The following is a 26,140-nucleotide window of genomic DNA, read 5'->3' as shown; positions in this document are numbered from 1 at the left end:
CTGGAGCTGAAGGCTCCATCTCGCAAGCCGTCCCGAAGGGTCTTTGAGGTTGGCTAGCCAGCATAACGAATGATGGTCACTTACAGCTCGAAACGGGCGACCATAGAGATATGGTCGGAACTTGCTAATCGCCCACACTACCGCAAGGCATTCCTTCTTTGTGGTAGAGTAGTTTGCCTCTGCTTTCGAGAGAGAGCGGCTGGCGTACGCTATGACTTTCTCGTTGCCGTCCTGCCACTGAACGAGAATAGCGCCGAGGCCAACATTGCTGGCGTCAGTATGAATTTCAGTGACAGCTCGTTCATCAAAATGGGCGAGTATTGGGACAGTTTGTAGGCGGCTGCGTAGCTCGTTGAAGGCAGCTTCCTGATCATCATGCCACACAAAAGATACATTGTCTCTAGTAAGCATTGTAAGGGGCTCGGCAATTGTGGAAAAGTTTTCAACGAAACGTCTGTAATAGGCACAGAGGCCCAGAAACCTACGAACGGACTTTTTGTCGGTTGGGCGCGGGAACTGTGCCACAGCGGCAGTCTTATCCGGGTCAGGACGGACTCCGTCAGCGCTTATCACGTGATCAAGAAAACTGAGTTCTTCGGAACCGAAGTGACACTTTTGTGGCTTTATCGTCAACTGTGCCGAACGGAGCGCCTGTAACACCATTCGCAGCCGGTTGAGATGTTCCTCGAAGCTAAGAGCAAAAATGACAACATCATCAAGGTACACTAGGCATGTCTGCCATTTCAGCCCAGAAAGAACGGAGTCCATCATGCGTTGGAAGGTTGCTGGCGCAGAACAGAGTCCAAAGGGTAGCACTTTGAATTCATAAAGGCCGTCAGGTGTCACGAACGCTGTCTTCTCTCTGTCCCTTTCGTCCACTTCGATCTGCCAGTAGCCATTCTTAAGGTCGAGTGAAGAAAAATATTTAGCGTCACGCAGTCGATCCAAGGCGTCGTCGATACGTGGAAGGGGGTAAACGTCACGTTTCGTGACACGATTCAACTTGCGATAATCGACGTAGAATCGCAAGGTGTTATCTTTTTTCTTCACCAATACCACACGCGAAGCCCAGGGGCTCGTGGACGGCTGGACTACGTCGTCTGCAAGCATTTCTTGCACTTGGGATCGTATATCCTCCCGTTCCATCGGCGACACTCTGTACGGGTGTTGGGATATGGGGCTAGTCTCCTCGTTGACGATGGTGCGGTGTTTGGCTACCGGGGTGCGCCCTACCTTTGATGTCGTGGCGAAGCACTCTGCGAAATCGTGAAGGAGCTCTAACAAGCGCTGCTTCTGGCCCACCGACAAGCCGGGATTAATGTCCACGGTAGACAGAACGGCTGCTGCATCGCGTCCGTCCGGCGACGGTAACTCCAGAGCACATATTTCTGCGTGCTCAACGAAGTCGGTAACGTATGCGACGGCCGTTCCTTTCGCAATGGGCTGGAACTCGGTTCCGAAGTTGGTGATCAAGAGTGTCGCAGAGCGATCCCGTAAGCGAACAAGCCCTCTTGCAGCGGAGATTCTTTTCTCGAGTAGAAGGCTGCCGTTTGTGTCTGCCATAACGTCTCAATCACCGGGCGAGTCACTGTGCACGGGGACCATCATGCTGCACCGCGGAGGCACCGTCACGTCATCAGCAGCAATACGCAGGGCGGGCATCCTGGAGTCGTCTGGGTCGGCTCTTTCTATTGCTTGCGTCGGCGAAAACGTCACGCGCGGCTCTTTTAAATTGTTAACGGCGCCGTTAGCCTGCAAAAAGTTCAGGCCGAGAATGACATCGCGAGAACAGTGCGGTAGAACAACAAAGTCACAAACGTAAACAAATCCGTCGATTTTAACTCTCCCCGTACACCGGCCAACAAGGGTGATTAGGTGCCCACCAGCTGTGCGAATCTGAGGCCCAGTCCACGCGGTTAAAACTTTCCTCAGTTCCTTTGCTAGCTCGTTCCTCATGACCGAATAGTCCGCTCCCGTATCAACCAACGCCGTAACTGCTAAATCGTCGATATCGACCGGTAAGTCCGAAGCTGCACATCCTTTGTGATCGTCACGTGTCCTCGTTTGATAGTCGTCGTCTGGTCGGCAACGCGATGGAGGATGATCGGCTGTTCGCTCGTCAGCTGCCTTACCTCCGCAGGCCGCTGGGTCTACATGTAGTTTCCCCGGCGAGGACTCGGGGAGCGGCTGAAACGGCTTGTCGAAGGACAGGGACTCGGCGAACGATAGCGGGTAGAGGTTAGTGGGCGGTAGTCAGGGCGAGGGAAATCAGCGTGATCCCGGCGAGTTGAGAGGTGCTCCTCAATTTCTCGGGGCCGTTCGCCATTGAGCGGAGAGGGGACTCGCGGATGAAATCCACGAATTCTAGCTTGGCGATAAGGGCACCACCGCAAGATATGGCCAGCCTCACCGCAGTGGTAACAAAGGGGCCGCTGGTCAGGTGCCCGCCACACGTCCGTCTTCCGCAGCCTCGCTTCGGCCAACACAAGGACAGGCGGGGACCGCAGCTGGAAAGCAGGTGGGCTTACGCTCCAAGGGGTGAGGTCGCAGTTCTGCCGGAGTACCGACGCGTACGTCTGGCGCGGGGGCGTCGGTGTAAGGACAGCAGGGGCAACAGGTTCAGGGACCGCCTGCTGCACTTCCTCTCGGATAATTTGTGCTAACGACGGACACTGCGGCTGCGACTGGGCAGAGAGGTGCATTTTGTGAAGCTCTTCTTTGACGATAGATCGAACCAGCTCCCGCATGGTGTCAGCAGAGTCGCTGGCGGCTGGCGCATAGTCGGCAGTAGATACGGTGTTCACGGCGCGATTGTACTAGCGGGCGCGTTGTTGCAGGGTCTTTTCGACGGTAGTGGCCTCCGATAGAAACTCCGAAGTGGTGTTAGGTGGGTTTCGCACAAGCCCAGCGAACAGTTCTTTTATGCCGCGCATCAGGTGGCGCACTTTCTTGTCCTCGGCCATGTTTGGATCCGCCCTTCTGAACAATCGTGTCATGTCCTCATAATACATGGCGACGCTCTCATTGGGTCGCTGGTTCCTTGACTGCAGAGCCGACTGAGCTCGTTCCCGACGGTCGGCGTTGACGTAGGTCGCCAGCAACTGGCTACGGAACCGTTCCCAAAAAGGAAACGTTGTCTCGCGGTTCTCGTACCACGTCCGCACCGAGTCATTAAGAGCGAAGTAAACATTGTGCAGCTTCCGCTCCGCATCCCAGCCGTTGTACCTGGCAACGCGCTCGAACTGGTCAAGCCAGTCCTCCGCGTCCTCAAACACTTCGCCATGGAATGTCGGCGGCGTTCGCGGCTGGAGGACCAGGAAATGAGCAGCTGAGTTTCCGTTGTCAGCCATAGCTGCCGCGTCTCCGTTGTTAGCCATAGGTGCCGCTTCAGTCCTGCGCGTCGCGGCTGAAGCCCTGGTCTTGGGGGATAACGGGCTGAACTCTGGTGACTGACTTTGGAGTCGGCGGCTTGCACTGCGATAAACCGGAGTCAAATCCGTGTTCATAGACAGCCTTCGGGGCACGTAGATGTTGGAAAGTACCCCGCACCTCCACCAAAAAATGTAACGAGGAGAGGACCGGCACAGACCACAGTTTCAGCGAAGTTCAGCTCACAGCAGAGAACTCACAAGATGGCTGTCCGAACCATACACACACGCTTTGTCTTCGTCCACCGACACACGCACACTTCGTCTTCATCGTCGGCGTGCTCCCATGAGCACGCGCCAATATCACTGTGGGCTAGAAATTACCACACTATCCTTGAAATCACGAGGCGTAGACAAAAATATTGAACAAGGTAACGTGACATGCTTGAAATATTTGCATACTGACGTATGGTTATGCATACGGACAAAACATTGTGACTAGTCGACGACAAAACGACTATCATTTCTCTCAAAAACGACGACGTTAACAGTAGGTGCACATGTGTGCTTTTCAGGCATCACGTTGTGGAGTGCGTCCGGCTGTTCGCAGGTTTTCGTAAAGACATCCCTGAGATATTTGGTGAAGGTGTGGGGTGCCCTCGTCACCTGCCCCGCTACCTAGAGCACCAACTGCCGTCGTGACCCGCACCCACGGCCCGGGCACGTTCTGCGGTGAGGACGACACGGATATCTAGGAATTCCAGAAGAGGGCAAATACGGGCTGGTTGGTACATGTTTTACGAATTGGAAAAACAGCGCAATCAAAGACGAGACACAAGAGAAGGACAAAACACCAGCGCTGACTAACAACCAAATGGTTTATTGCTACAGGTGAGGCAGCATATAAATGAAATGGCACGAGTGAAAAAACAAAATAAGCATGAGAGAAAGATACCGCACAACCACAAAACTTGACTAAAAAAAAGGCACGTCACTGATTAAGATACGCAAGTTCCTTTGATAGTAGATTTATCGATGGGCTGCTTATACAGGTGTTACCAAGCATTTTGATATGGCAAGCCTCCGAAATGAGCCTTGCGGTCTCATCTTTATAACGGGCGATGATAGTGGTCCGATTGAGGTGCGCTTCGCAATCTTCACACTCAGCACAGTGCACAGCAAGATGGTTTCTGCTAGACTTGTTCTCGATATCGTTTGCATGTTCACGCAGTCTATCGTTGATGCATCGTCCCGTCTCACCGATGTAGAAACTGCCACAAGAGGTCGAGATCTTGTAAACGACACCAACACTACACTGAACAAACTTCCGCTTATGCTTCTTCTGGCAGCCTTTTTTGCTTCCATCCTCGTTAACACGCATGCACAATCAGCTAAGTTTATTCCTGGCTGAAAAAACCAGCCTAATGCCTCCTTTGCTAACTATCTTCTTTAGATTGTGCGAAACTTTGTGCACATACGGGATGCACACTGTTCTTTTTCTTTCTGCCAGACCCGCATCGGTGCCCTTGATCTTTCGCAGACTACATTCTGCAAGCGGAGACTAAGCAACATTTGACACCATCTTCGTGGGGTATCCTGCTGCAGATAGCCTGTTCACCTGTGCGTATAAACTGCCTTTTGTCTGATGCAGACATGATCTTTGCAGTGCGGCTATTAGGCATGCCTTGGCGATACCGCGCTTAACAATCTTCGAGTGAGCTGACCGGAAAGAGAGAAGGCTCTTCCTGGACCGCGGCGAGTATGCCCAACAATTATGGTTGTTAGAAATTGTCAGTTTCATGTCTAAAAACCTGAGCCTATTATTAGAGGGGAGCTCTGAAGTCAATTGGAGGTCATCAAGTTCATAACAGAACACGTCAAAAATATCTGCAGCCGTTTGCTGTGCGTCATTAGTGCAATATAAAATTAGAAAGTCATCAACATATAGCACGATCTTAACAATGGGCACGTCATCGAGCTTAGTTCGAAGACGCCTGTCATAACTTGCTAGAAGTAAATCGCTTAGTACAGGAGCGATGCTCGAGCCAATGCAGACTCCTTGTTTTTGGATAAAAAATTTACTATCGATAGCGACAAAGGTTGATTTCATGTAAAATCTTAGCAATTCTAAAAACCTGCAACGTCCATTCCACATGCGTTTTGGAATTTTGTTACACCAAAGCGGTCGATGCAAAGGCTGACTTCCGCGGTCACAGAGCTGTTTTTTACACAGAGCGGTCACAGAGCTGTTTTTTAAGCTGTTTTTTTCAACCAGGAATAAACTTAGCGGATTGTGCAAGCGTGTTAACGAGGATGGAAGCAAAAAAGGCTGCCAGAAGAAGCATAAGCGGAAGTTTGTTCAGTGTCGTGTTGGTGTCGTTTACAAGATCCCGACCTCTTGTGGCTGTTTCTACATTGATGAGACGGGACGATGCATCAACGATAGACAGCGTGAACATGGAAAAGATATTCAAATTCAAATTCAAATTCAAATTTATTTAGCATCAACAATGATGTTACAGAACTCGTGATGCAACGGGGTGCTAGCAAAAAGCCTGTAACGGCTTGACAAAGGCTAGCACCCCGTTCACAAAGCAATACAGCAGTGGACAAAAAGTGATAGCGATATAAAGAAAAGCAATATATATATGGCGACGGCTTTACATAATCATAAAAACATGTTAAGTCATAGGGCTAACATTGCGGGTTCATAATTGTAAGTGTTAATGTCTTGGAGGTGACTTGGAGGTGTTATCAGAAGGGTTAAGAGCACGTGGTAGTGTGTACATCAGCATTTGGCGGCCATAGTTAGTACGGGTGTGAGGAATCTTCCATGTCTGACTGCTTCGTGTGCTATATGCTTTCGCAAACGGAGAAAGGGTCGCAAGGTTTTCAAGGAAAGGGTCATTATTTAGATGAAAGGCATGATGACGTTTTAACAGAAGTGCATTGAACAGGTTTGGTAATGGTTGTAATCTAAGGTAATCAAAAAGAGGTTTTGTGTGGGCGTCATTGGGTTCATTTGAAATAATTCTTACAGCTTTTTTCTGCAGTCGATAGATTTTGGACAAGTTTGTGTACGTTGTTGTGCCCCATATCAAGTAGCAATACGATAATGTGGATGTGAAAAGGGAGTTATACAAAAGTAATTTAATGTGCTTAGGAAGAAAGTTACGAAAACGTGCAAGAATACCAACTATTCGGGATAGTTTGAAGTGAACGATGTCAGTATGTGCGTTCCACTGCATATTCTCATGAAAAAGGACACCTAAGGTTTTTATTACTGGTACTACCTCTATGACTGAAAGACCAAGTTGCAGGACAATATTTGAATTAACTGGTTCATTTTTAGGGCGAAAAAGAACTGATTTTGTCTTCGAGACGTTTATAGTTAAGGAATTATTTAGACACCAAGTGTTCAATACATCAAGCACTGCATTCGCTTTCTTTACAAGCAGGGGTAAACTGTGATGGGAGAAAAATAAGCTTGTGTCATCGGCATAAATAATAAATGATGTACTTAAATCTATGTTAACAAGGTCATTAATATATAGGTTGAAAAGTAGTGGCCCGAGAATACTTCCCTGCGGAACGCCATGTAGCAATGGTTTGAAGCTGGAGCAAGAGTTATTTATGTGCACCCTTTGTTGGCGGTATTGTAGGTAGGATTTAATAATAGAAAGGAAACAGCCTCTGAAACCATAATATTCCAATTTTGTTAATAGTGTAACGTGATTTATTTTGTCAAATGCCTTTGAATAGTCTATGAAAATTCCAAGTGAATACAGTTGGTGTTCAAAGGCGTTAAGAATGATTTCTTTTTTCACTAGCAAGGCGCTTTCTGTAGACCGTTTTTTGGTGAACCCAAACTGATACGGTGTCATAATCTGATGCTTGGTTAAAAATGAGCTCATTCGTACGTGTATTAGCTTCTCAACGACCTTGGAGAATACAGGGAGTATTGAAATTGGCCTGTAGTTAGACATGTTACATTTCTCACCACCTTTAAATATGGCAGTAACTTTGGCCACTTGGAGCCGGCGAGGAAATTGTCCGCATAAAAATATTTGATTAATGATGTACTCTAAAACAGGGGCTATAATAGTAGCAACATGTTTAAGTGGCCGAATCTCCAAACCATCTACATCAGTACTGGTAGTATTGTTTAGAGATAAGATTGTAGACACAAGGTCATCTGCAGTTACTGGGAATAAAAATGCAGTCTCTTCTGTTGGTTGGTGCATAAAGTTCATGCAGCTTGGGTCATGATGACTATTTCCCACAGATGTGAAGAAATCATTAAAAGCTTTAGCTAATTCTTCTCCTGCAAGAGTTGTGCCATTCATACTTATCTCCATCGGGCTATCAATTGCACCAGTGTGCCGATTTAGGAGTGTGTTTAATCTTTTCCAAATTATTTCCGAAGTTTGCTTCGTGTCCTGCATGAGAAGGTTTTCAAAGTACTCTTTTTTAATTCTCCGTAATAGGCTGTTTGTCCTGTTTCTGTGTTTTTTGAAGTCACCTAAATCGTTTTCGTTTTTTGATAAAGAACATTTTTCAGCTTTATAGCTTTGACACATTCAGCTATAATCCAAGGTTTGCGTGCTTTACGTGGCCGCTTACGAGTTTTGAAGGGAAAGCAATCATTATATACATTTATAAATTTGTCTATGAAGATGTTATAAGCCTCCTCCGCATCAGTGCTTGAAAGAACACTCTCCCATGATATCCCTAAAACTAAATTATAAAAAGACCCCAGGGTATCTTCATTTATCTCCCGGAATGTACTTACAGTCGGTCTCGCGTCTTTTAATTCGAACTTTTTCTGACTAAGCACTAAATATATAGGTAAATGGTCACTAATGTGTGTTTGAAGAACACCTGAACAATCGAGAACAAGCCTCGCAGAAACCATCTTGCTGTGCACTGTGCTGACTGTGAAGATTGCGAAGCGCATTTGAATCGGACCACTATCATCGCCCGTTATAAAGATGAGACCACAAGGCTCATTTCGGAGGCTTGCCATATCAAAATGCTAGGTAACACCTGTATAAGCAGCCCATCGATAAATCTACTATCAAAGGAACTTGCGTATCTTAATCAGTGACGTGCCTTTTTTTAGTCAAGTTGTGTGGTTGTGCGGTATCTTTCTCTCATACTTATTTTGTGTTTTTACTCGTGCCGTTTCATTTATATGCAGCCTCACCTGTAGCAATAAACCATTTTGTTGTTAGTCAGCGCTGGTTTTTTGTCCTTCTTGTGTCTCGTCTTTGATTGCGCTGTTTTTCCAATTCGTAAAATATCTAGGAACATCCTCAACTGGCCGGAACCACGCGAATATTATTTGAAATCCGCTCAGAGGGTCGCACACCCTGAGGTGCGTGGAAACAGAACCCCGCGACGTGTTTACGAATCCAGTTAGACGGCAGCTCGCTGCTAAGGAACAACTTGCAGCTCGCGCCCAAATATGTATGGATTACTATATGGTCGATATTTAGGCGTCTTGGCCCTGTGGAGGTGAATTTAATAACAAATAGGACGCAGATATGTTGGGCAGATATTAAATCATTTATGATGGCGTCTTTAACGTTCCTGTATGTAACCAAGTTGATAACGTTCTACCGCTGCGCCGACTCTTCGAACCGGTCAAACAATAGATAATTGAACGGGTACGTACTTGAGCGAAGAAGACGGGACACAACAAAGGAACACACACGACATACACTGAGCGCAACTTCCAACTACTTTATTTTCGTTGATAGCAGATACATTTATACCCACGCAGGGCTAACAGAAGGTTAACAGGCAGATACACGCACTGTTGATGTCAGCATCCCGCTGCCAAGTGTGCTACCAGATAGGAATACGTGTAAAATTGATATTATTCAATGCCATAATCATATAAATGGTGAACGATGAACATAAAAACTCCTTAGCAAAAGCAGTGTCAAAGTAAATAAAAACAATAAAGCGGTCAATGCGTAAAATATGCTCATCGTAGCAAAAGCAGTGTCAGTACAGTAAGCAACAACAAGAAACCGATAGGCCAGTAACAAGGTAAAATCGGTGGAGAAAGACTGAATTAAAGAAACACGAATCGAAGACTGGGCCAACAGAAAGCTACCAAGAAAACCAACGTAAGGCAAAAAAGAAAAGGAATTCACACGTGTCCACCTAAGAAAGTTTTCTCTTTGTCATGCAGTACGACAGAAGCAATGCTAATGCATTTGTCACCAGTGTTAGTAATATGAAGAAGGGCTTCTATTAATTGTCTCCCAAGTTTAGTTGTTTCATGTGCCAGGATAGAGGCACTGCTAAACAAAGACATGCTCGTCGCCTCACAGAGTCGAAGAAGTTAGCTTGCCAGTCAACAGAGTTTCACTGGCGCCGCACAGTTTCCAATCTGCAACCCAGACGGAAAACTCGGCGAGAGACAGCAGGCATGGTCAGCGTTCTAGGGGATGTGTCACTACCCGAGAACGTCAGGAGAACCCTGCAAAATGATTTCAAGTTCGGCTATGAAGCAAGCACCAACAGGCCTCAACTTTTAGAACTTGTGAGGAACATGGGTGCTCGCGCTTCTGAAACAAACAAGGTTAGAGTCCTTGGTGATGGCGTCCACTGCTTCGTGCGGGTGGAAGAGAAGACTCCCATTGTGAAGACGGCCAATGCGATTCAGCGCTGCGGTGTCACCGTAATCCAAGCTGACAAGGAAGGGGGATTTATTGTGATGCCGGAATCACTTTGAAAACAAAGCGCAGTCAGCATTGAAGAACAATTTTAAGGCTGTGAAGTTTTGATAGAAGAAACAGAAATCGACTGCAGTGCAGATGCTACGAGAGCTTTCCTTCGAATGAGTAAAAAGTGACATAGAAGAATTAAAGAAAGAGATCCTGAAGGTTTCTTTTCGGGTAAAATCCATAAACTAGAATGCCCGCTAAGGACGATATTCTCGGAAAAAGGCACTTGACGGGCTAAAGTCAGCAAGATTTTACACCTAGAACTCAAGAGCTTGCCACTAGAGGATTCCTTTCTGGTAAAAAATTCAATAGAGGCCATCGCTGTTTTTCAGAAGCTTGACTCTGCCAATGCAGCATTTTCTGTAGACGCCGAGGACCTGTATGTAATATTCTGTCCCGCATGGAGGCCTTCAAGAAGCAGATCGGGAGAAGACAGTTTGCACAAATGAAACATGCTTTCAAAATTCCTCCGGAATCAGCGCAGACAATTTCATCACTCGCCTTCAATTATACCTGCAGTCGACAGTGATATCCTTCGATGGAATATCTTACGTGCAGAAAGATGGAATTAGCATTGGTTCTGCAGTCGCGCCAGCACTCTGTGACATATACCATTCTTCCATGGACAACCGGATCAAGGATAACCTGGCACGGATGGGAGGTCTGAAAATTGTGAGGTACGCTGACGACTTCCTTGTTATTCTAGATGCTCTGCAAGGATGCAATGTTGAAGATTTGGTGTCGAGATTGCCAATTTGTTCACCAAAAGGCCTTAAGTTTATCTGGAAATTCGCTCAAAGCAAGTGCATCCAGTTTCAGGATATACAAATCATCTTTGGTGATTCCGGGTGCCATTTTACAACCCGCGCACAAAGAAGAGTCCCCTTTCGTATGAGAGTGCTCATTCCAAATTGACAAAACGTGACATAGTCACGGCTCTTTTTCGAGCAGCGTTCTTCAAACGTTCTCCACACATCATGAAAAACAGCTTCGGAAATCAGGTCGCCCACCTCGAGAAAGAAGGTTACCCCTGCGACATCAAAAGCAGTATTACTGTGAGTCTTCTACAGAAGACAAAAGAAGGAGACAAGAAGCCTTCGAGCCCCACAGTCCCCAGACAACGCATGAAGGTTGTTCCGTGATTCCATAAAATCTCCCACAACTCAAAGAATATAGGCGAGAGACTTGACGTGAAGGTTCTTTTCCCAGGTACCAAATGGCTGTCTAGTATTTGCCCTGTCCTGCCCAGGAAGCATAAGTCATGCAAAAAAAAGCATGAAAAAGGTGTCTCGGTGGCGCCACCAAGGTTGTGTGGTCTAACTTAGGGTCTTGTATACATTGGACAAACGGGAAAATGCATCAACGAAAGACTGCGGGAAATTGAGAGGGCAGTACAAAACAATGAAAGACGCCGCCTGCCATAGCATGTCGCGACTCATAAATGGAAGCCTTTGTCAGCAGTACCTCGTTCCTGGCACATGCAAAAACTAAACTTAGGAGAGAATTATTAGAAGCCCCTCATACTACTAACACTGGTGACAAATGCTCTAGCACTTCTTCTGTTATACTGCTGGACAAAGAGATAACAATCTTAGATATACACGTGTGAATTCGTTTTCTTGTTTGCCTTACCTTGGTTTTCTTGGTAGTTTTCTGTTGGCCCAGCCTTCAATTCGCGTTTCTTTAAACCAGCCTTTCTCCACTGTTTCTACCTTGTTACTGGTCTTTCGGTTTCTAGTTGTTTCTTACTTAATTGACATTGCTTTTGCTACGATGAGCATATTTTAGGCATTGAAGGCTTTATTGTTTTGATTGACTTTGACACTGCTTTTGCTAAGAGATGTTTTTAAGCTATGTTCGTCGTTCACCTTTTATATGATTATGGTATTGAAGAATATCAATTTTTGCACGTATTGCTATCTGGTGGTACACTTGGCGAGGGATGCTGCCATGAACAGTGCATGTATTTACCTGTTCATCTTGTGTTTGCCCTGAGCGGCTATAAATGTATCTGCCTTCTGCGAAAATAAATTAGTTCGAAGTTGCGCTCTGTACATGTCCTGCGTGTTCCTTAGTTGTGTCCCGTCTTCTTCGTGCAAGCAAGTACCCGTTGAAAGATTAACGAACTCGCCCAAACAAGAGTTTTACTTGAATAGATAATTACGCCTTTTTCACAGTCAAAATATCATTGCTGCCAGCTTCTCGTGCGAGAATCTGAAAACCCTGAAATTTTAGCTGAGATTGTGCATCGTGAACTAGTGTCCCTGAGCCTATTGTCTCAACCCCGTCATTGCCGGACAATACACTTGATACTATCTCTCATTCAAGTTGATTTTCTGCCGGAGGTTGCAAACAGTGAAATGCCCTCGAACAGCTCACTATGAAACTTAAGTTCCAGACCCTACCTTCTGTGATTGCTACCGCTACGCCCTACTAAAACCTCCACGACACGTTACTGATACTGCGATCCTGTGGAGGGGATCACCCTGACGATCGGCCAATGTGTTTCCGCGTACTTTCATGCCTGTCACATCTCTCGTCCTGCCGCTGTCGTTGAGATTCTCTCCTGCCTTTCAAAGTGAAAGCTCTATTACTGCATGTCTCCCAAGGCAAATCTTAACACGCGTTTGACACTGAGTCCGCAGAGAACACGCAAACCACGTGACTCGCCAAGGAGAGGCGCACCTGTGCTCGCTTGCCGGCTCCCTAGCTGTGATACCACGTGATTTGGAGAGGGAAAGCTGAGAGAGGCACTGCTGCGCGCGTTAGCCGGCTTTGCCATGCTGATACCGCGTGACTAGGAGAGGGTGTAGTAGTCACTAGAACGGCGGTTTCTCCTTCAGTTTCGCCATGGATGAGGCGTACGCGATACCGAGGGTGTCATCTCTTCGGCGTCGCCGCCAAGCCGCGTCCGATCCTCCAGACGATATAGTTCGCCGAGAAGGTGTACTGCAAAGGACGGCTAAACGAGCCGCTGAAACCCAGGAGCAACAAGGAGGTATACTTGCGAAGCAACGGAAGTATGTATAGGAGAGAAAGGCTAGACGATTAGCCGCGGAGCCTGCCGCTCCTGTGTCTTCGACGACGACTTCGTCCGTAGGACTCAAGCATTGGGATCTGAGACTGGTCTGTGTTTGTCTAAGCCCACCATCCGGCTGGTGAGAAGTCAAACTGTGCCAAACAGCTTTCGCTCTGTGTAAATACGTTAAGACAAAAATCTCATCGCTTTTTTTTCTAATGTGCTGAAACTAGTTCTAGCCCTGGACAGGGCCGTTTTTCGCTCGATGAGAGCTTTGCTGTCCCGAGAACGCTCCGTCTGATGCTCGGTCCAGCCGCTCACTTTGGCTTCAATATCGCTGCTCTCGTTCCCTCTTCCGCGTAGTAGGTTCTCCTCGGCCTCCGCCAGTTGCTTCTCGGAAAGCTATCTGATGCAGCGCCCGTACGTAACGCTACATCGATGCATCAGACTACAGATCCTCTGGTTTCCATTGCTTCCCCTCATATATTCTCTTGCATGTCGTTGTGGAGTGGTGTCACCTACCTTCCACATTGACACTTGCGCCCATGTATATGTCTTCGGGTCATATTTTCTCTGATGCCGGAAGAAACTGATGATCCCTGTAAAGAGCTAAGTGGGTACCAACTCGCAGTTGTACGTATCTGAAATTATTTTATTTTTTGCTGCACTCAACCCACTGTCTCTTGTGTAAAATTGCATGACACTAAATTCTCGATTTATCGCGTTCTCTTAAAGAGACAGTGACAAGAGTTCTATTAATATTTTTTTATGGCAAAATCCGATAGTTCGGCATTTCATGTCTTTGTTGCCACTTAGCCGGCAGCGAAAGATGGATTTATTTCTAAGAAATTTAGATTCGAAGTTGAAACAGTTTTTTCCGCCACTCTGATTCAAACTTGGGACTTTTTTATGACGACACAGGAGTAAGTGACGTGAACCATGATGTAAAACATGACGTGCACACGATGTAACGCAGACTCCGTGATTTCTGGCATCAGCAGCAGCCGAAATGAAAGCGACCACCGGCCACACGTTGAGGGCATCTATCGGCTATTGTGGCCGTCGCTACCGTCGCTTCGTTTACGTTTGCACCGGCGTTTTGCCAGCGTTACGAAGGATCCCGTTCTCGAAGTCGTCAACGAAGTTCTCGCAAATAGGCACCTTTAGCATACCGTGTACCTTGTTACCGTTAGCGCAGTTCGCGAGCCAGCCTACCGCCGGTGAACAGGCGCCGATTGGTCCCGATGCTGCAGGTGTGCGCGTAGCTGCCGGGTATGTGGCGCCATCTGGCAACGTCAAGGAGATTTGCTCATGCATTGGCTGCGCGTGGGCTACCGGAACTCGGGTACCGGTAACCGGAACACGGTGCGCGGTATGCTAAAAGTGTCTAATAACTCCGGCTTGCACTTCAGCGACCTGAGCCCCAAAGAGCGTCAAGTAGTTGGAAGTTCACTGGGACAACCGGGAACGTTCTGCCGGGCGAGCGTACGAAGACTCAAGGTGCTCTTTACACTGCAAACTGCCTTGTACGATCACCAAAAATCGTGCCATCATAGTTTTTCATCGACTATGGCGATCATCTGACCAACCTTAAAAGGCTCCTTCAAAAGTTAACTAGCATTTGGAGCGGCACTTGTAGTTCCTCTGCTGTTGCGCGCTTGTTAATCGAGGCGCGTCATAAATGAAACAACGCTGGCATGCAGAGCGCATAGACGCGAGGAGTCATGATATACCGAAACTCATTTGGCCGCCTGCGGCGCCGCTAAGTATTAATTTTGTTCGCTTACAACATTCAGGTTGCCTTCTGTCGGTCTTCCTTGTGTGATAAAAGCGCACTATTGGTTTCAAAACAAAACTTACTTCAGTATTCAACCACGCAACCTTCGTTTGTCAGCCTCAGTGATTCGTGGCTCCTCATGTCCGAGTGTTGCTAGAACCATTGGTTCTAGCAACACTGTCTTGTCCCATGACGTCATCACGCTTGTACTTGCGAGTTTGGCCTGTGGCGGCTCTACCTGTACTTTCGTTTTTGCTCTTTTCTACGTTGAAAGAGCTTTGTTGTCAGTATGAGCGGCGTTTTTGTAATCAGGAGCTGGTAATTTATCGATACAAGCCAACTTTAATTTTTCCTCAGTGTTTCTTTAACAATGTGTGCTTTGTCTGATGCGCTGCGCATGCCGTCTAGAGAACAAAACAACTTATAAAACATGCGTAAAAGGATTGCATCAACCACGCCTTTTCACGCCTTTCAAGTAACCCTTATTGAATGTTGTAGAATTTTCACATAAGCGCTACACCGCCCCAACCTCTGTATCACTCCTCGCTACAACGATATGAATTTTATGTAGCTAAACAATCAACTGCAAAGTAACAGTTGGCGCTAAATGGTGCTGTAAATTCTTCAGTCACCAAAGAAATATTTTCATAAGTCTAAATCCTTACATTAAAGTGCGTTCAGCTGAAAAAAAAACCATGAATATCGGTGATAGGAAACACATGCGCTTGTGAATGAGATCATATGCAAATGTCTTACGAGCAGTGGCCGTGCCCTATTCGGTCTCCACTGTAAGGCAATTATTGTCATGAGTCAAACCTCAGTTAAAAGTATATCGATAATCAATGAGAGCAGCAGAAAATAATTTCTCGCTCTTAACACCACCATTGATGTAGTACTATATGAACCAGAAAAGGAGTACCAGGAGACACTACCTCGAATAAGACACAAAGCCACCTGATTTCGATTTAAGTATTCGTGCATACCTTTGTACATAGCTGGCGACCATATACTAGTGCTTACGGTCCTCTTCAACAGCACAGGCAGTGGCCGTGCTGGATAAACTCTACAAATGAACCCATCTCAACCGGTGCAACTCCTCATCAGTCGCTCATCTCCCGAAACGAGCGGCATAATTTTCCATGTAGCAGTTAAAGGGGTGAGTACGTTTAGACTGTTGCCCACTCATCGTGCACTCCCAGAAAACCTCAGAGTGTGTAGGGGTATCAGTATTGGTCGCAAAGCAGATGCCCTTGACTCAAAATGGCAAGCTCAGCCATAGACCGGCTACCAAGTGACAAGGGGTGTGGTCGTTTGGTGCCCAGCTTTCACCAGTTGCAAGTCAGAGAAGAGGTCGGAGCCAAATGTTCACAAATAAAACAAGATTACAAACCAAGGGTGCGATACGGATAATTTTCTAATCACTGGTACGAGTACATGCAATGTTATTTACAATACCATGCAACTCGTGCAAAGTAATACTCGAGAGACGTCACAGAACAGAAATATTGAACCGAAAGTGAACTAACACAGGAGAGCTACAAACAAACAAAACGCAATTTGTTCACCGGGCACTGCCACAGGATCACTACGGAGCAGTCCGGCAGCCTGGTTCATGCTGCCTCGCTGGTTGGTGCATGGGGGATTGATATCGAGATGGGAGGCGTGGGACGCGCTTCTCCGAACCTTAAACGGCGGCACGGGTCGACGGATGGCACTCAACGCCCTTCATATTTAGGTGCGCGCTGCGTCAGTTCGTTCTTGGCGCCAAGCAATCATTAACTGTACAATTGCCTTCTAAATCTTGCGCCGGGTGCGCATTGTCATTTGTCAAGCGTCAAGACTATTTATAGAAAGTTCGAGTTCTTCCTTCCAATTCGCAGCCGTCTGCTCGGGGGCGAAGAGGAGCGGGTGTCACTCAGCAAGCTGAAAGCTGTGCCCTCTCCCAGTAATGGGCAGTATTTACTACAAACTTCTGAATTGTCTGACAGCACGCGCCCACATGCTTCCTTTGACGCCGCGCTGGCCAATGAAGTGGAGAGGGCGGCAACACACACCAGGTTAGGCGTCCTCCAGGGTGTCTTTCTCCGCTGTTGTATAACCGCTACTACGCGCACTAGCGAGATTAATTATATTACCGAATGTGCCAAAATGCTGTGATACTGCAGTGCCTGTCCTTAAGGATATTGTGCCACAATGTTCACGAAATGCAAAAATCGCGCGCATACTCATGCGCACACAGGGTCAAATGACGACTGCCAAGATACATAAATCAGTACAATGTCTACATGTACATGACACAAGGTAATTGTCAAAATGCACTTCAATGCACGACACAACTCTGAACACCGTGACACGATGATCCAAAGAGGGAGCATACAAATACAAGGCATGCTTGAACTTATATTGCCACATTCGGCTTACACGGCGGGCTCGGGACAGTTTCCCACAAACATTTTGTCGCGCTTTTGATCCCCTCTTGCAAGCGACTCTCGCCTTTCATCCTGTCGTGAGCTCTGCTCTTCTTCTGCCTTCTGCTGGGACTTTTTTTTTGGTAGGCGATTCTGGCTCCCCTTTCAACTCGGACTCCTCTCTGTGTTTCCTTTCTTTCTTTCCTTTATTGATGTCCATTTTTACAAAACGGAGGAGGCCGGGGTAAAAGCTTCGACAGTGCAGCTTGAGAGGCCCTTCACCCCCTTTACATGTGGAAGCGCGGAGAAGCACAACATACAAAACATAACATACACAGGTCACCTGTCCCGGAAAAACAATCATAGAAAATAAGATGAAAAAGAACTCTTACAACACACTACATATACGGTCAAAAACACACGAACTCAAGAAAGTCTTGAAATTTGAGGGGCTCATTTTTTCAATACTGATGCCATTTTCATTAAGAGAATTTAATAGGTGCGGTAAATTGTTGTCGAACATTTGTTTACTATAAGTTGTCCGGTGTGTTTTAACCTCCCACTTTTCAGAGTGACGCGTACTATTACCGGACACGTTTAAACGCAAATCAGCGATGTCAGGTACTATATAATCACGTTTCTTTATACCATAATAGAATTCATGCAGGAGTTGATATGTGTAAATATCTCGAATTTTTTTTACGTCATATCTCTGGAAGAGTGGGATGCATTACATCCCACTGCATATCCAGTGTGGGATGCATTGGCAATAATGCGTAAAGCCCTTTTCTGCATGATGAAAATATTGTTAAGATTTGATGGAGCCGTTGTACCCTATACCCAAAAGTCATAATTAATGTGCGAGGCAAACAGCGCATTATAGAGTAGTAGTTTAACAGAAGAAGGAAATATATATCTATTGTGATTTAACATACCAACTGTAGTGCTGAGCTTCTTCAAGACTAACTCTGTGTGGTCGTCACATTGTAAGTGGTTAGAGAAGGTTACACCGAGAATTTTAAATGTATTCACGACCTCAGTATGCACAGACTCGTACATTATACTATGGTTCTCTGGGATTTCTCTACCCTGGGTACGAAAAATTATTCCTTTCGTTTTGTTCCAGTTTAAGTGCAGACAGTTGTTTTGAGACCAAACAGAAAGACTTTCAAGAAGGTAATTTGCCCTTCTAATTAAATCTATGTAACTGGAAGACGATAGAAAAATACTAGTTTCCTCAGCATACATTACAAATTTTGCTTCTTTGTAAATGTATGCCAAGTCATTAATATAAAGATTGAAAAGTAACGGCCCGAGAATACTTCCCTGTGGTACACCTGAAATTATTTCCCTGGTTTGCGACCTGACTTCATTTACTCAGACAGATTGGTGCCGGCCTTGTAGATAAGAGGATAGTAACGCAAGAGGTGTGCCCCTGATACCATACCATTCTAGTTTACTGATCAGGATACTATGAATGATGTTTTCAAAAGCCTGCGTGTAATCAACAAATACACCAACAATAAGCAATTTATTTTCGAAGTTTCTTAATAAGTACTCTTTCTGAGCTGCAAGTGCCAGTTCTGTTGACTTATTGTTTTGATAGCCATACTGTGGTTAAGTTAAGAGCTGATGTTTGCTACCAAATGATAACACCCGAGTGAGGATGATTTTCTCTAGTCCCTTTGAAAAACCTGGGAGGGTCGATACTGGGCGGTAGTTTTTTTATGTTCTGCCTGTAACCTTTCTTAAAAATGGCTGTTACTTTTGCAGTTTTCTTTTTGTTGGGTAAAACACCACAAGATATGCACAAGTTGTAAATGTACACCAAAATGGGAGCGATTTCACGCGCTGCATACTTAATAGGGCATATTTGCAGGACATGCACGTCGCAGCTAGGCGAATTTTTAAAGCTGAAGTAAACGGAACACACCTGAGGGAGATCACTTGGCGCGAAAAAAATTGAAGCGCTATTTCTCGGCACTAGGATATCATTGGCGAAGCTTGGATTTGAGACTGAGTCTTTCACTGTAAAGTAATGGTTAAACGCATCAGCTAATTCTTGGTCTTTCACTAGGCGTCCATTTAATAAAATTCCTCTTGGTGGGACTTCCTTTTGTTTCCGTCCCATAAGGGCATTTATCTCTTTCCAGAGTTTATCACTTTGCCCACTGCAAGACATGAACTCCCGAACGTAATAAGCGTTTCTTGCTTATCTTAATTCTTTAGTTAATTTGTTTCCGAAGGACTTAAAGGATTTAAGATGTTGTGGGTCTGGAGTTTTTAAGAATTTCCCATACAAGCAGTCTCGTTTTCTGATTTTTCCTAAAAGCTCTTTGGTTACCCATGGTTTTCGGATATTTTTATTCATTTTCCTCTCTTTATACATGAAATACTTCTTATATACGCCTATAAACTTACTAATGAAAATATCATAGGCGCTCTCTGGTGTAGTCTGCGGATAAACTGAATCCCAACTCATTCATCGTATCTGCGTTTGAAATGCTTTTGAGAGTTTTCAGTTATGGTTTGCCAGGTTATGCGTGTTTTCTTCACATTCCATGTACTTTCTTCCACTCAGGCAGACTTTCTACTCCGACTTCGACCCCTTCCTCTTTACCCGTGGCTAGCGTGTCTGTTACGAACAATCTAACGCCAGTTCGCTCATGAGGGTTCCACTTCGTGTCTTCTTTCTTCTCGAGGAGTGCTGGTCTTTACACTTGCATTGCCACACTGAGTCCGCACTGAAAGCCGTCCTGTTTCTCTCCGCTTCTTCACTTTGCTGCGATGCCGTTGTACCTCACTCAGTTGTCTTCAGCTTCGTTCTCTTTCTGTCCAGTTCCTTCTTTAATTCTCTCCTGGGTCTCACCTGTTCGGCTTCACCTGCTTTGGTGATGTTGGATTCGCTTCTCCTTTCGTTTACTCCTCTCCACATTCTTCTTTTTGAGCGTGCTCTCCTGGGGAACGGCTATGGCGATGCATTCACAATCTGCCATTTGACTGTTCCTTCTCACGGTCACCGTTGCAAATGTAAGATGTGGGCGACTAAATTGTCGTTCGAACAACTTCGTCTGTCTTTTTCAGACGACTTCTTAAGGCACACTGACTGAAACAGGATAACCCCCTCAGTGCCTACTACCTCTGTTGCAGCTAGACTTTCACTTTTCTAAATAAGCGACACTATCGTCTGATCTTCACTCTCTTCAATCCCAGATGCAGGCACTGGCTGTTCCACAACCAAACTCTGTCCTGTGGGGCAAGCTCCAACCTCTTCTGTGGTTACCAAAAAACCAGACTCGTTATTCTTTCACACTGTCTCTTCTTGGGTACCTTTACTGTATCTTAGAACCTGAGGCATAATTTCAAAGAAGAAAACGTCCAGCTAAAATTAGTTGTCTATAGTCCACCAAATGTGTAAGCGGCAGCACAACATACCCAACAAAAAATTTTACAGCTAAAATATTTCACACATGACCGTGAGATTTTTTATGCTAATAAAACGCATTGCGCTTCCTTACAAGGCCAGTTTAAGTATCCATCTTTTGTCGCCGCGGTGACTCTGTGGTTATGGAACTCGCCTGCTGACCCGAAAGACGCGGGTTTGATCCCGGCCGCGGCGGTCTAATTTCGATGTAGGCGAAATTCTATAGGCCCCTGTACTGTGCGTTGCCAGTGCACGTTAAAGAACTCCAGGTGGTCGAAATTTCCGGAGCCCTTCACTACGTCGTCTCTCATGGCCTTGAGCCGCTTTGGGACAAACCCAATAAAACAATCAATAAGCTTTTGTATATTTCTTTAAACATAATTTAGGAAAGATGAACCGATTTCGCCAAAAGCAAATTGAGGCAGTGTTCGTTTCTCAACCTCATAGCGAACCCTTACAGCATCACTAATAACCAGAACGTCTCTAGAGATGAGGAAAAAGTTTTCCTTGTTACGTGATAGCCTATAGCTCTCGTTCAGACGAGGAGCCGTCGGTGTAGTAGTAGCCGGCACCACGTGGCGGAAATAATCGGGGCCTGAGTAAAAAATATTTTATGATGGTAATTTGTGGCTCTAGTGATAAATGATTGATTGGTGTGTGATACATTTGACTAGTTAATGATATCATGGTAATTAGTTGAATAATTGCAGAAGTGAAATACAAAAATTAGAAAAATGGGTGCAAAAGTTTTAGAATGCTCACAAAGAAAAGTCAGTGTATTATAATTGTAATTAAGAAACTTTACAGCGCATAATTGGTGATATAAGTCATTGAAACAAATAAAAAATGAAAAATGCGGCCATTTACAGCAACACCACCTGCAACAAGCTGTCGTGTTACACTTTTAAACGCGAAGGTTAAGAGCCTTTCATTTTTTAAATCACATATAGACCTTAAGTGGGCGAAAATGAATGGCCAATAATCATACCATCTTGCTTGGTTGTTTTGGGGAACGTCGGTACAAAACGCAGGGATTAGAAATTCTTAACTAAATTTCTTATCTCAAAGTAGTCATTCAAAATGTTTTACCATGTTGTGCAGAGGCAAACAAGCCGATGAACACGTTAAAGAGATCAGAAAAATGAAAGTAGCGTCCAAAAAACTCTTACTTTTTGACAAGTTCCTTTTTGCGACAATTTGAGTCTTCAATTGCAAAGCGAGGTTGTCCAAGTAAATATATGAAAGTAATATGTCGCTCATAAGCAAAGAATGGAATTTATTTCAGGAAGTCTGAGTCTGCACAATTTTTACATTACGCACGAAAAAGCGTTTTTAGGAGACTTCGCTGGAAAACCGCTGGAATACTACTGCATTTAAAAGCACGAAGTGAAGGTATTTATTCTTATTACTAATTCTACATGTTCTTACGCCATCAATACACGAAAATGATTGAAAAGATATGGGATGCCTTTCCAGACTCCTCAATCTTTGAGAACATAAAAAAGAATTTCGCATGCAAGTGGCTTAGAATGTCAGAATGTTTTACTTTTCCTGCCATCAAGTTTTTAAGGGTTTCGGGAACTTATTGCGCCGAAATTATTAATTACATCCGGGCCTGTTCTTGATCTTATTTCTGTTATTTTTTTCGCCATAGGCTCTGGAACAACTTCTTAGCTGCGGACCATCAAGTACAAAAGCAAGCTGAATGAATGTACCGTGGAGACGCGAGCCAAACAGCAATGCTTCACAAAGTTTCCAAATACCCACCTGTCTACCATACGACAGTCATTCAAAGGTACGGATCACGCCATTTGGTAATCTCTGACTGTTCATCACTCAAGTGGTTGAGCATGAATTTTAGAAGTTCCACTTTACTTCGACAAGTACCAATAAGTATAGCTTTAATGAAAAACTTCGCTAAGATTCACATAAAGCGTCTGAGGCCAGAGTACCTGGCAGCTTCGTTGCTAGATGCGGTTAAACCCGCTGAGCACTGAAAAACCGAGAATAAAGTTTTGCTCTGCAGCAAAGGTCCCTAGCTTAACCCTCAACTCATTTTGTCTAAATGCAGGATGTAATTGTAAGCATTTAGTCAGTCAAGAAAACTTTCACTTTTGCACAATATTACCCGAGGAGAGAGCATCGGTAGCTCGGAGCATTTCTGTCTCCGTGAACAACTGAGACGAAAAGAAAATAAACAGGCCAAATGTGGCTAGTGCTCTCGCTCACCCGTGCTCATAACTGATGACTCGAGACCTGTAACAGAGATGTTACATATATTAGGCAGCGCTGACGGTAATTGTCTTTGTTCAAACTGGTTGGTTTTTATGGTAATGATAAGGTGCAGTAATTCTCTCACATCTCGGCCAAGCCCCGAACCCCACCGTAAAGGGAAGGAAGGAAAGTGGAAGTCATTCAAGAAAGAGAGAAAGAGGGACCGTAATGTAGCGCTCCGGAATAATTTCAACCAACTGGGGTTCTTTAACCTGCACATACATCGTGTAGCATACGGGCGCGCTTTGCGTATTCTTTCTGCATATACGAGGTCTGTTAGAAAAGTATTCGACCATTGGCCGAAGAAAAAAAACTGGCGTAACTGGAGTGTTAAAAACCTAATAACCTTCAAAGTAGTCTCCTTGGGACTACACGCACTTCTCCTAGCAGTGCTGCCATTTTTGGAAGTATTCCAAAAAGGCCCCTTTCGGAATGGAGTTTAGCTCAGCTGTCGTTGCAGCGATAATGTCCTCTCTTGTCTGATATCGCGCTCCTTTCAATGGCCTCTTGATTTTGGGAAACAGCCAGAAGTCGCAGGGGGCCATATCAGGAGAGCAAGAAGTCTGCTGAACTACAGGAGTCTGGGTTTTCGCCAGAAAAGTCTTAATTATGTGCGTGGATTGTGCAGGAACATTGTCGTGATGAATGCGCCAATTTCCTGTTGGCCTCAACTCCGGTCTCTTGCGCCGCACAGCACCACGTAGGCGACGGAGGACATCCCTGTAGTACTCTTTGGTCATTGTTTGACCATGTCGGGTGCGTACTCGTGGTGTGCCACACAGAGGGAGTCAAAGAAAGCAGTCAGCATCACTTTGACATTGCTGCGCACGTGGCTGGCCTTCTTTGGTCTTGTTGACGTGGTATGCTTCCACTGTGACGACTGGGATTTGGTTTCCGGGACGTACCCGTACACCCAAGACTCGTCACCAGTGATTATGGTGTCGATGAAGTCGGGGTCACTGTTTGTAGAATTCAGCATGTCCTGTGAGACTTCAACACGAAGCTGTTTTTGCTCCACCGTGAGCAGCTTCGGCACGAATTTCGCCGCAACTCTCGTCATGGCCAAATCTTCGGTGATAATGGAATGTGCAGAAAAATTGCTGATGTCCACCTCTTCCGCAATTTCTAGGATATTCACATGACGGTCCCGCATCACCGCAGCGTTCACTTGGGCAATGACCTGGTTGTTTCGGCATGTTAATGGCCGAACGGAGCGTGGATCTCTCTCCACCGATGTGCGGCCGTCTTTAAACCATTTGTACCACTACTTAATCTGTGTGCTGCTCATAGCACCGTCACTGAAAGCCGTCTGAATATTACGAATGGTTTCCACTTGGCTGTCGCCCAGTTTCTTGCAAAATTTGATGCAGTAGCGCTGCTCCTGTCCCTCCGCCATTTTTCTTGCAATAAAATACCGACGAGAGCACTCCGCACTGCCTCACTCAAACGCTGCGCCCCAGCGACTGACGCTGTAGGCAGGCGAGAAAAAATTCGTCCATACGCACGAAGGTTCAAGGTCAGTTGATGCAAGCGCACTTGTTTCAAATCCCTCAGGTGTTCCCAAAAAAAAAATAAAGTCGGATATTTTCTAACAGACCTCGTATACTGGATATTTTTTAATACTTTATATGGTTGGACAGTCTGCAGGTATATGCAGAGAAGTAGTTAGAAAAGACATCACGAATTCTTCAGCACGAGACACGCTTGTAAGGCAGTTTGAAATTAAATTTTAGTGAGCAGTATTTGCTGTGTAAGCCCGGTAAGCTATCAGGGCCTCATCTTGAGAACTTGTTTACAATGCTTTGAAAAGAATTTTGCTACTGCACGACAGAAAATAAAAACTCACTGTTCTAAAGCGATATTGGTTAAAGACGATGAAAAAGAGTTATTGGTAACATAATCAGGATAAATAAGTTGCAGAAAAAGTCTGCTACTGACAATCGAAGTCAGCATAATAACCGCCGGAGTACTTGGTGCACAGCAGATTTGTGTTTCTCTGAGAGGGACAGGATGAAACATTATGATGTCACCCAATCAACGTTATGATATGACAGTGCGTTAGGATTATCGTTCCTTTGTTTCTGTATCCTCTCTTTTGCTGCTGCTATGCACACAGCCTCCATAGTAGAAGGTCATCGATCAATGTGTCCCGAACTACCACATCACATAAGGCAAAGCAGTAGTGCAACCACATGCGAACCACTCAGGACACCTGCAGAATGACAGGCGCAAATCTGCGCATCCACAACGGTTTTGTGGCGCCCTATGTACACAGCTATGCAAGTGTGGTGTGAGCATAGCGCTACAGCCTGGCTGTTTATCACGGGCAATGAGAGATTCCGGCTACGGCTGACTAAACAGAAAAACGGCTGGCAGTGTAGCTTTACTAAGCAGGAAATATTGTAAGCAAGACCGGTTTTTTGTTGGTCGACACCTACGGCTCACACCTCAAAGCGCGACTGGGGTGACTACTCAAATAGGCAAGCCAGTTATGAGCCATTATTTTCCACAAAACCAACCGGGTTTACAAAGTTAGAACGCCAACGCCGATGAGCCCAGTGAACGCCAGCGGCCAATTGTAGAGTGCCACGGTTCTAGCACAACGTCATCAACGCCAAGGCATGTAGCGCGCATCTCTGTGTCATCACCACCATGTACCTCAAAGTGCGATTGAGGCTTCCACTGAGCGAGGGAGAATGGGGAGACTTTCCTTTGCTATGATGATGCGACTATTAAAGCACGTGAACGTCGCATAGGATTGCTTTTCTTGACGCGAAATCGCGCTAAAGTCAGTTTAAGAGCGGACTGAATCATATTTGGCCGTGCGTCACGCAAGGCAGTACCTCTCAGCAACGCACCATTAAATTTTCGTCGAATTCGGCGAAGTTCACTTCAAGTTCATATTACGGTAGGTCGAAGCGATATTTGGGCATGCCAAAATAACAGCTCTAACTTCAGGTCAACCGCCCTATTTTTGAACAGCTGTTGCTCCAGCCGCTTCAAATTGAGTCCCGTGACGGACCAGTAGGTAGGCTTCACTCATCCCCCGCCTTCAGCCGAGAAATATACAAGTGCTTCCCTTCTAAAAAGCGGCGACAGGGTAGTGGTGCAAAGCAGCGGCGTGCTAAGC

General features: G+C 45.6%; 1 pseudogene; it reads right to left on the bottom strand.

Moving 5' to 3' along the window:
* Window positions 1–1,569: 1,569 nt before the first annotated feature.
* LOC149326904 (histone-lysine N-methyltransferase SETMAR-like) lies at window positions 1,570–24,406 on the bottom strand (annotated as a pseudogene).
* Between the last annotated feature and the right edge of the window lie 1,734 nt (window positions 24,407–26,140).

Source organism: Amblyomma mixtum, chromosome 10 (assembly GCF_055824585.1).
Source record: "Amblyomma mixtum isolate Tamu chromosome 10, ASM5582458v1, whole genome shotgun sequence".
NCBI classification, from domain to species: Eukaryota; Metazoa; Arthropoda; class Arachnida; order Ixodida; family Ixodidae; genus Amblyomma; species Amblyomma mixtum.
The sequence above is the reverse complement of the archived record's forward strand: the minus strand, read 5'-3'. Positions and strand labels throughout refer to the sequence as shown.